Here is a 12,266-nt window from a genome sequence, read left to right as displayed (position 1 = left end):
AACCCAAAAAACTCATTAATATCAAAGCTGAGTGTTTTTGGAAGTAGTTTTTAGTTTGTTTTTAGTTTGAGCTATTTTAGGGGGATATCTGTGTGTGCAGGTGACTATTACTGTGCATAATTATTAGGCAACTTAACAAAAAACAAATATATACCCATTTCAATTATTTATTTTTACCAGTGAAACCAATATAACATCTCCACATTCACAAATATACATTTCTGACATTCAAAAACAAAACAAAAACAAATCAGCGACCAATATAGCCACCTTTCTTTGCAAGGACACTCAAAAGCCTGCCATCCATGGATTCTGTCAGTGTTTTGATCTGTTCACCATCAACATTGCGTGCAGCAGCAACCACAGCCTCCCACACACTGTTCAGAGAGGTGTACTGTTTTCCCTCCTTGTAAATCTCACATTTGATGATGGACCACAGGTTCTCAATGGGGTTCAGATCAGGTGAACAAGGAGGCCATGTCATTAGTTTTTCTTCTTTTATACCCTTTCTTGCCAGCCACGCTGTGGAGTACTTGGACGCGTGTGATGGAGCATTGTCCTGCATGAAAATCATGTTTTTCTTGAAGGATGCAGACTTCTTCCTGTACCACTGCTTGAAGAAGGTGTCTTCCAGAAACTGGCAGTAGGACTGGGAGTTGAGCTTGACTCCATCCTCAACCCGAAAAGGCCCCACAAGCTCATCTTTGATGATACCAGCCCAAACCAGTACTCCACCTCCACCTTGCTGGCGTCTGAGTCGGACTGGAGCTCTCTGCCCTTTACCAATCCAGCCACGGGCCCATCCATCTGGCCCATCAAGACTCACTCTCATTTCATCAGTCCATAAAACCTTAGAAAAACCAGTCTTGAGATATTTCTTGGCCCAGTCTTGACGTTTCAGCTTGTGTGTCTTGTTCAGTGGTGGTCGTCTTTCAGCCTTTCTTACCTTGGCCATGTCTCTGAGTATTGCACACCTTGTGCTTTTGGGCACTCCAGTGATGTTGCAGCTCTGAAATATGGCCAAACTGGTGGCAAGTGGCATCTTGGCAGCTGCACGCTTGACTTTTCTCAGTTCATGGGCAGTTATTTGGCGCCTTGGTTTTTCCACACGCTTCTTGCGACCCTGTTGACTATTTTGAATGAAACGCTTGATTGTTCGATGATCACGCTTCAGAAGCTTTGCAATTTTGAGACTGCTGCATCCCTCTGCAAGATATCTCACTATTTTTGACTTTTCTGAGCCTGTCAAGTCCTTCTTTTGACCCATTTTGCCAAAGGAAAGGACGTTGCCTAATAATTATGCACACCTGATATAGGGTGTTGATGTCATTAGACCACACCCCTTCTCATTACAGAGATGCACATCACCTAATATGCTTAATTGGTAGTAGGCTTTCGAGCCTATACAGCTTGGAGTAAGACAACATGCATGAAGAGGTTGATGTGGACAAAATACTCATTTGCCTAATAATTCTGCACTCCCTGTATAGCACTCAACATATACAGCCATGTAAACGAGAGAATCTGCACAGCACCCTGTGTTAAAAGAAATCCTTACAGCTACGAGAGGTATTAGGAGGGTAAGTAGCAACCAGGTGCTAAAAATCAAATCCACTCGATTAATTAGTCTTCAGCAAGTGAGCACCTCTAAAAAAGCAGAAATGTTGTCAGTTTGCTGGTCTGGAGCATTCAGGTGTGTTACACAATCCCACAATCTTCAAAGATGTGGATATTCCAGCTCAGACTGTGCAATACTCAGAGAAACTATTACTATCCAAACTTAGACTCTACAGTGCTCAGTTAGCAAGTTAAATGTTAAAGTTCATAAAACTGCAATTAGAAAACAGACTGAGGAAGTATGGCTTCTCTATGAAAACAACATGGAAGCATACCTGAGATTTGCAAAGCTGCATTTGAACAAACCACAAGACTTCTGGAACAATGTCCTTTGGACAGATAAGGCCAAAGTGTTTGGCCATATTGCACAATGCACAGAGACTGATAAAGTCATACAGAAACTGATTACTTCAAGATATCACTGCTAAAGGTGGTTCTACAACCTACTGAATCATTGGTGTACTTTGTTTTACACAGGATTGCATAAAGTCCTGTGGAAACTTTTTTTCATGTGACGGTGACTCCCTAAACACATGATAGAGAGTGGTCACTGACTACAGGATCTTTCAAAAACCACTGTTAGCAGTAAGTGCCAAGTTGGCAGCAAAGCTAAGCCCCTCCCAGGAATGCTTAGTGTTGAGAATATTATATCCAAACTTTGATAGAAGTGGAGTAGGAAAATTTCCGTAAGAGACAAGCCAGTCTTAAGAAAGAAGGCACACCAAATTATACAAGAACTGCAATAAAAGTCAGAGACAAGATGTCTTGGAAAATCCAAATTTTTAATTTCTGATTTACACTGTCATCAGTACGGAGGAGGTCAGGATAAAATACAACAGTGCGTGTGTTTACAGCCAGGTGTAAAACACGGTGGAGGCTCTGTCATGGATTGGAGCTGCATTTCAGTCAGTGGTGTTAGAGATCTTGTCAAAACTGATGGAGTTATGAACACGGAAAAGTATCTGATTTTGATCCACCATGCAATACTATCTAAAAAACCATCTGATTGGCAGCAGATTCATTCTTCAGCGGGACAGTGATCTTAAACACACTAATAGTATGGATGGTAGAACAACAAACCATTTAATTGCATCTCCAGTTATGATTAAACATCTTTGAAACTAAGGTTTCCTAATATATTAACAAACAATAGCTAAATCTAAAATCATAATGCAGACCAAGAACAGTCTTCCTAAATGCTAGCAACCCTTACTTGAGAACCCTTACTGTAATTTCCACTCGAGCTTCAAGGTTTTGATTTTGGAGCAGAGAGGTAGCACTGTGGTGCTACAGCAGTTTCCAGTTCATGGCATGCTTGAGTCTTGGTGGTTCCTGGGTTGTTTCTAACCAATTTCCTCTCACCTGAGGGTGACAGATTGGCTCTTCTTCTAGATCTTAGCAAAGTGGTGACAGATCCAAATAACTTGTACTTTTATACGGTTGTCTGAACTGATGATGGGATCTTCGGTTATTTAGTAAGGGTTCAGAGGCCTACAACACTTTTCCTTAAATCTCCCTCGGACTTTCCCATTGTTCGGAGTATCGGTCAATCCAGTGAGTGCTGTCGAACAAATCCTTTTTTGCTGGCGATGACAAACTACTAGTTGCGGTTAATCAGGATCACTAATGAGAAGTTAACAGGTCTTGACTTCACACTGTAGAACCTTCATCTCCATTGATTAAAAGATTTCAGTGAGTTTATGCATATATTTGAGGCTATATATATACTTTTGGTCCAGCATGGCTAAGAGAAAATAAAACCTGTGTGCCAAAATCATGTTTTTTAAACTCACTAAAGATGAATGCTGTACAGTCATTCCACTCTGTAAAAGAACAGTTTCAAGACATCAGTAAAACCCCCAAATCACCATAACATTCATCCTCATTATGAGTGTGTGCAAACTTCTGACCACAACTGTATATCTTAATGTCAGGTCAGTATACAAGGCATAAAATTAATGCTTTACAAATTCTCTGTCTGTTATGTAAGTTCATAACGAAGGGCCTTTAGTCTAGAAAGAACGTTTCATTTCTTTAATTATTGCCTTCATTGTAGAAACTGCACATTTTATCCTATTATCCTAACTGCACATTTTGTCCTATGTCCAATGTGGACTGTATCCACTAATACAGTGCAGTCATGATACAGAAATGGTTGGGATGTGAAATACAACAGAAGGCTAGACTCCAGGTTACATCTTCTGCTTTAGCTTCCCTGTAAAAACAACTCTTTAGCCCCTGCAAGCTAAAATGGTTCATTTGTATTCCTGCAGTCAGCCCATTTTTCTGCTCGCTGCAGTTATGTGAAGACCAAAGAGGAGTGTTTCTGAGCAAAGATTTCTGTGGAAACTGTTGCCATGCAACAGCACAATACTGCTTTCATACAGAGTAGTAACTTCACTGTATGACTGCTCATCTTCCTCAGCTCCCACTGCTGAGAAATAATGTATGTAATCTGTTTTTCTATTCTATTCTATTCTATTCTATTCTATTCTGTCTGTTTCAGAGTGTAATGGAGCCAGTATTTTGGGTTGTAACTGTACAGTCATTGTTTCATTTCTGGTCAGGGGAAACTTTGCTTCAGTGTCTACTTCCACACCCACACTCCCTTTAGTTTCCACACTCAGAGCCAGCTGCATTTCAGCCCCCTCTCCCCGTTAATCTCCTATTCCTATCGCCATGCTATGTTTCACCCCTTTAGACCCAGGGAGCTCCACGTCACCCTCTCTGCCTTTTATTCACCACAACTGACCCCACTGCCCTGCTGTCAGTGGAACTGTACATCCCCTTGAGGCTGCACCGTGAAGGAGGGGGTTTTCTTCTACTTCTCTACACCGAGGGGAATCCCCTGAGCCCACATACATACTGACTCACTGGCTCAGACACCAGACAGACCCACAAACACTGTAAGGTATAATTATACCTTACAGTGTTTGTGGGCCAAATTTGGCACCAAATATTTGGCACCTGGAGAGCTGATTGTAATAAAGCAGTGCTGAGTAGAACCTGTTCTAATAAGCAGACACATCAGAAACAGATATTTTAAAAACAACAACAACAACAAAAAACAAACAATCTAAATTACATAATAAAAGCATGCAGAAGTCAAAAGACTTTATGAAATATTGCCAGCCATTTGTGCCTTCAGTCTTTTCTCTCCTCTGCAGGGTGGCAGTGAGCAATGCTCAACTTTTAATTAACCAGGAAGTCAAACTCTTGAGAATAAGAAGGGAGGGATCTCTTTTGTCCTTGGCCAGACAGGCAACATTAACTTAGCATGCATTTTTCAGTGGCAGTAGTCCACAAAACAGCCCCCACAAAGCACTGATCTATATTTTGTAGTTACTAACAACATTACAGTGACATAAGCTGTTAGCCAAATATCTCCTGTCTTGGATAACATTGGTTTATTCATCCAAACTTCTGGGCTGATCTGGCTGTTAAATTGCTTGCTTTTATTTAGATCAGCTAACAGCTAACTACCAAATAACCCTAAACACATTTATTCATACATTGCTAAGATACAGCTAAGTGGCTAATCTGCACATATTAGTCCCCAGTCACACAAACTTAAAGACCAGTCAGTGGTTGATAGAGGATGATATCTAGTCCCCGGTTGACAAGTGGTTGCTGGCAATCATTAGGTGAAATTGGTAATAAAGTGGGTGCTGCACTGAAGACCTCCCTGTGATTGCTTTGGTGCCCAGCAAGCTGCCACATACTTGTTTGTAAATGCTTGCAAACGTCTCAGCTAGTGGTAGTGAAACTGAAAAATGCTACCTAAACCAGAAACAGAGAACCTTTGCCTTTACAGAAAAATTTGTGTCATATCAATGTAAGTGATTCTGTACATTTTAAAAGTCACACTTTTCACAGTGTGAAAAGTGCACAGCATGCAAACGGTGCTGTAGCGTCACCTCCACATCAACTTGTCATTTTAATTATGCCCAGCATTACAGTAAATACACTCGTGTCTGCTGTCGCCGTGGACCTATAACATATATGACTCACAGTACAGAGTGCAACATAACAATCTGGGACTGTTTTGTCATTCAAACCTCAAATTCAATTCACCTCAAGAATTTGTGATAACTACAGTTTTATAAAGGTTATTTTGAGCCTTATTAACAGGTGACTCGTCAAAATTAAAGTTGAATTTGTTTCTACAACTATAAATAAAAATTAGAAAAGAAATGATACCTGTGTAGTTCCATCAGTCACTTCTTTGAATCCTGAGCTGACTTGAAGGCTCTTTTACTTTGCCACGATTCAATCGCTAAGTGCTGATCAAGCTTGTGGCTGTAAACTGGCTCTAAAATGCCAAAAGCTAAAAGCTGTTCCTTTAATGCCAACTTGAGGCAAATCACTGGGACCATTTGGACCCAGAAACGTCTTTTAAACCAGACTTAACACATGGATGCACAGAGAGTTCAAAGGAAATGTTGTGCACCAGGATTGTTTCATTGGCTGAGCAGCTCCTATAGGTGTAGGTGGTCCATTATTTTTGTCCATGTAATGAATTTTAACAGCTTTTATTGGAAGTGAAAATTTTATTTTAACTTCCCATAAATTTGTATTTCTGCTAACAAACAATGGATAAATCATTAGGTGGCAACAGACACCAGCACTGCTTTCACAAAGACCAGATTGCTTTCTGTTTCACAACACTGATCGACCTATTTAAGATAATGCAAACTGAAAATCTTCCCAAGTCCCAAAAAGGGCAATCACACAGGAATCAACTAGCACTGACGTGGCAACCAGAGTCCATAGAAAGTCAATGATATTTAGTGGGATCAACCAAAGTTAAACCTTACTTAACTTTGAGGTAATTGAATCAGCTACTACTGAAAGCAAAAGATACCATTCACAAAGTGGTAAATACATTAGAGGTTACTTAGGCAACAGTAGCCTGGAATATCCACTAGTAACAAAGCATCATGCGCAAGTGAATTGCTTCATGTGTAGATGCTCCTTAAAGCCCCTCATTGTTTTGCTTTTGATTCCAATCACTTAGAGGAGCCTTCTTCATCTCCTCCATTAGCAGGACTGTATTATTTTTGCCATAGTGCCAGCACACCATTTCACCACCCTGAGAAAGTCCAAATGGGAAAACTATCCATTGAAATTATAACTCTACCCTTTGCAGTTAAAGAGAATAAAATGTAAAGCTTAAATAAGGAAGTCTGAGCGAATAGTTATGTTAATGGCTGTAATGTTCCTGAAATTTAAGCCCCTAACCAAACATGCAGACAGCAAATGGACTGGATTAATTTTACAAACTTTTGTTGATAATGCTATACTCTGCAGGTTGAAATAATGCCTTAGTATTAAAAGAAATTGCAGGAAAGCATCTGTAACCAAATAATTTTTTAAAAACTCCAGACAGCAGAGCGCTGTGTTCTGCAGCCAGATGGAGAGGTGCAATGTATCTCGGACTGTTTGGGGACGAGTGCTCCCTAAAATAGTCGCGTAAAGCCTTCAGCTGAACACTGTGGCACTTTTTGATAAATAATACAAGGTCTAAATGTTAGCCTGAATAATTTATTTTGCAGCAGCCATGCATAACAGCTGTCTCTGTGCCCAAAAGAGTCTGTAGCTTTCTGTGACTTATCATAACTTAATGACACCAGAAAACATAATAGCACAATGGAATGAACTTCAAGAAAACAGATCAGAGCTGATTGTTTGTATATTCTGTGTTATTTCCAAGCTGTTTTCTAGTTTGCTCAGTTGGGGGTAAAACTGATGAATCAGAGTGTTTTAACCACGGATATGAACTCTTACCACTAAAACAGAGGCAGATAGTCTCTACAGCGGAGGGGCTGTCACACTGATGTCTCTGGTCTACTCACTGTCTATTCACAGGCTGCAGGGAGGCCTATTTATAGATCTGTCTCTGTTCTCTGCTTCTACATCAGTCCCCTCTTTCTCACTATCTCTCTTTTCTCCCTCCTTTTCTACCTCTAATGGGTTGGTATTTCTGGAGCTGTACAGCTATTATCTTCTTTGCATCTTTTGAGATGCAGATCACGTTGAGCTGGATCATAAACTTTTCAAAATCTGACATGTCTGTGCGGTGAACTGCTCAGAAATATATTCTTACTGTGTCTGGCATTGCTGCTGGAGGAAAGTGATTCAATTCAGCATTAATCTAAGGTTTTATTTATTGGTGTTGGGCTGAGAGGTTTCAGCTATGGTCTTTCAGTCTCACTTAACCCTTAGTCTTTCCCTATTCTTTTAGAGAATGTCTTAAGTTTTAATTACATTTGTGATGTGCTATTTTTTAGCATGGTGCTGCTGCTGCTGCTGCTGGTTCACAGAGCTGCCACGTCTGTCCCACAGTCCTCAAATGAGCCATGAAAGCTTTGGGGTTTGGCTGATGATGAATGAATGGGTCAACAATGACTGTGAGAAGCATGGACTACAGGAGGTTAACTGCCTTTTAGTGCAGAAATTTGCAGACAGCAGAAAATGCTGCACTCAGTGTAGAGTGCAGCCCTGTGAAAGGAAATCAATAGACTGCAACCAAGCTTAGACTTTGTGATGACCTTTTGACTAAAGTCACTGACAGATGTGAGGCCTCAAATAATACAATGTTAATACAATAGCTCTGTTTTCCTAACATCTACAAGGTAGCATGTGAAAGTGCTAATACTCTACTGTTTAGCAGACATTTTCTTTCTTTTTTTTTCTAACCATGTTTAATATGTTAGATTAGGATTTGGTAGATGGTATAAATTGCCTTCATAATTTGCTAATTCAGAGAACAGCAAACCAAATATGTCTCATCCTCTTGGGAGCAAGAATAACCAAATGCACCAATGTAATGGTAAACCATCCAATATTCATTCATTCAAAATTGTGGATGAAATAACAATGCCATTTGTGCAAGCATGGCTAGAAACTGGTGTTTTCTTTTTTCTTTTTCTTCTTTTTTTTGATACTTTTTCTTTATTTAGGAACATTTTTATGCAGAAAAAAACAAACAAAAAAGACAAAATATTATGAGGTCATGGGAAGACAATATATGCCCTTGTATACAGCTGTACATCCACACATACATATATCAATACTTTGGTATTGCAAGTTCTATGCATTAAAGAGTGCTGCCACAATTTGTAAAGCCCAGCCATTTTCTCCAACGTCTCCTTCCCAAGTCTCCCTGGAGTCGCAGGGTGAAAGTCATACATTCCATCAATTTGATGTCTTCCACTATAGAGGTAAAAAGTATTATAGTGGGAGGGTCTTTACAAAGCCAGCGTTTTGTTATAGCCTTTTTCGCAGATGCCAAGAAAATTCTCAGGAGATAAACATCGTCTGTAACTAAATCTTCTGCAAAATATCCCAGATACAATGATACGAATGTACATGTCACATTGAATCCCAGTACCTTTGTGATTATTTTTGCAACTTCCGTCTAGAAGGGTCGTATGGATGGGCAGGACCAGAATATGTGTCCATGATCTGCCATGACTTCCCCACAATTTCTCCAACAAAGCGCAGGTGTAGCACTGAATTTCGACTTTTGTTTAGGTCTTATGAAAAAGCGTATAATGTTCTTCCAACAAAAGTCCCGCCACATGTTAGAGTTAGTTGTGGTAAACTGTGTTTCCCAAATCCGTGTCCACCCATCTTCTGTAATCTCAATGCCCATTTCTTTTTCCCATTTCTGTTTTATGTAAATTGTCGAGTCCCTTTTGAGCTTAGTCATACATTTGTACAGTTTACTTATCAGGGCTTTGTTACTCCCGGAGTCATAAGCGTCAATGAAGATGTTAACAATCGAGAAGTCTCCAGGGACACAGCTGTTTATTCTTTTGCCAATATAGTCATGGAATTGCAAGTATCGGAAAAATGTCTTGTTTCTCAAGGCCGTAAGTCTTGCATAAGGTATCAAAAGCCAAAATTTTAGATTTTGAGAAACTGGTGTTTTCTTGATGTTTAAGAAAAGTAGTGTAAAACCTTACCTGAGCTAAGACAGACTGGAGTTTCCTGTCAACAAGAAAACCTGCCAATTAATCCCATTCATATTTTAATTGCATTAGTAACTAAAAATATAAAAGTCACGATTATTAGAAAAATCCTTCTGTGCATGTGTTTGCACTTGGCAGCCTCCAGGTACACGTTTAGCAGGTTATCTTTTAAATTAACTTAAGTTTCAGTATTTATATACAGACATGAAAACCTGAATCACCAGTCAAATCTGATTAAAAAACAACAACAACAAAAAACAAAAAACCACAGCTTCACAAATTTCCTGACTTTTCTTGTCCTGTTAGATTGCTGGAATTATCAGAGCAACCCTTACCAATCAGTGACTGGCTACAGCAGCCTGTGCCAGCACACCTGTCAACCAAAAGGGTCAACATCCCTAACTTTAAGCCTTAATTAATATTCAAATGGATAAGGTAAAAAAAAAAAAATGCTCATCACCAACATGCAATTTAGTGCTGGTTAATTTGGAATTTTAACACGAGTGTCTGTGTGGACTGAGTCTGTTTTAAAGCTGGCCTCAAAGGCTCTACGCCAAGAGCTGCCATTTGCATCTCTTCTGTGTTTGTTAGCCCCTGAAGTTGCTGCTTTACACATTTAAGTCTAAAAATGGTTTTGTTCTTGTTCCCATCAAGCATTCCTATTATAATACACCAAATCTCTGTCTGTCTGTCTGTTTCTTTGTCCACTAACTCCTATCAGGAATTAAGCAACCAGACTTGACACACAGGTAAATCTTGGGCCACCCAAGGTTCTTATCTATATCATTGTTACGCAGAGAGGTGTGGTGAGGAAAACATCAGACATCACTCTATCTTAACCGAAGTAATTACTTTATTGTCTCTTGCCAATATCTTGCACATACAGACAGCATTTCCTGCCAGCTTTAAATACAATAGAGACCACACCTTCTCAATTCAGACTGGCCTATAAAAGAGCTGCAACTGAGGCGGCCTCCTCTTTACAGGGAAAACAAGATGGCCACCACAGAGGCAACCTGCGAACACCTTGTTGCATTAGTGCTTCCCAACAATCATATATATTATCAGGCTAAAATGATGTGTGTCAGTATTTATTTACCTGAAAATGTTACATACAAAAGAATTGCATTGTTTCTCATTTCATGACAGTAACATTTGATTTACATCCACAAAACCTGCAATAGAACGACATACGATAATGCCATCAGGTTGCCTGGCAACCACCTAGAGAGGGGCTAAAATCACCTGTTTAAAGCATTTATGTGCCTACTTTTATAAGGTAAAGCACCTTGTAAAAGCATTGTATTATTTTAACTTCATGGCCAACAGCACAAGCAGTGCAAACAATCCTATACCACAAGGATGTACTAAAAATATCCAAGGTACTGGACACACTGGGAGTGCAGTGCAGGGAGTTTTAGTTATTTTAAGATAGCGCTAGGCTAACTCTTTCGCTTTAATTTGCTGGAAAGAGATGAGAATAGTGAAATAAGACATATAAGCATATTTATAAAATGTCTTTAAATTCAGTGTCTGTACTTTCAGTTTCCTCTTCTATGCATTACGTACATAATCTAAATAAGTGTGTAGACAGCTACTTCTCTACAACCTTGAAAGAGCTTGTGAAATTCAGAGAGGACAAAAATAACCTGCCCCTATCACTACAAGCCTGACTTCCAAAGTTTATTTTTAATCCGTCATCAAAGGTATACATTCTTTTGTATCACCAGAAACGTCTCAGGAAATCTAATTGTGGCCCTCTGTTGATGATAACGATTCAGTGATTTAAAAGACATTTTGATGGCATGACAATGGCTCGATGATACCTAACTGCATCGTCATCCTGGACTCATCAGGGAAATGATGCTTCCTGTAATGACAAAGCAGTTGTTGTGGATGTGGAAGTGATGCACAGTTAAACAAATGTTTCCCGTGCATAGGGCCTTTAATACCTAATGTAAATAACTAATTTAAATGAACATATATGTATGGAAAACTATATGTATATGTATGCATGTAAAACTATTGAGTTTTATTCAGATTTGAAAGAATTTGCCATGAGTGGTACTAAATTGAATTTGTAGCTACTGGAGATTCAATTACACGTCCATCAGCAGGCCCCAGAGTGTTTTGGGATGCATAATGTCAGCAGCATTTACCAACAACTGTGACACCGGTGTCCCTGAAAGTGTGGCACTGAGTGCATTGAAGCACCAGCATGAAGATAGGTTGGTGCTGAATCCTAATGCCTCCTGTGCGCTCTGAGCTTTCATTTTTTACAGGATGCAATAGGTACTGGGCTGCTAGTGGGGTACTTATTATAGCCCTAGCAACAGGAATAGGATTGGTGACTGCAGAGAGTAAGCTTGTCAGCTATTGGCTGGTGAAGAGGACCTTTCAAAGCAGAGAATTTCATCTCATGAAAGGTTCAGTGCAGCAAGCTGCAGCGAGAGGCTGCAGTCCGGGGGTGGGCGAGCCAGCAGCTTTATCAGCGACATTGGGTTGACAGATGTGCATAAATGCTCAGATAAACTCGACCTTTGGGTGTCAAAAAATACAACAGGGAGGTGAATTTAAAAGCCTAAGGGATGGTGATTCTCCATCCTTGCCCAACATTAGATCCAGGACTTTGTTTTATTGCTGCGGTCATAAAACCTCTAGTCTTTTCAAGAA

The sequence above is a fragment of the Mchenga conophoros genome, linkage group LG14, assembly GCF_057382185.1.
Source record: "Mchenga conophoros isolate Kocher_MC1m ecotype Shallow Benthic linkage group LG14, M_conophoros_male_GT1.1, whole genome shotgun sequence".
Taxonomy (NCBI): domain Eukaryota; kingdom Metazoa; phylum Chordata; class Actinopteri; order Cichliformes; family Cichlidae; genus Mchenga; species Mchenga conophoros.
The sequence above is the reverse complement of the archived record's forward strand: the minus strand, read 5'-3'. Positions refer to the sequence as shown.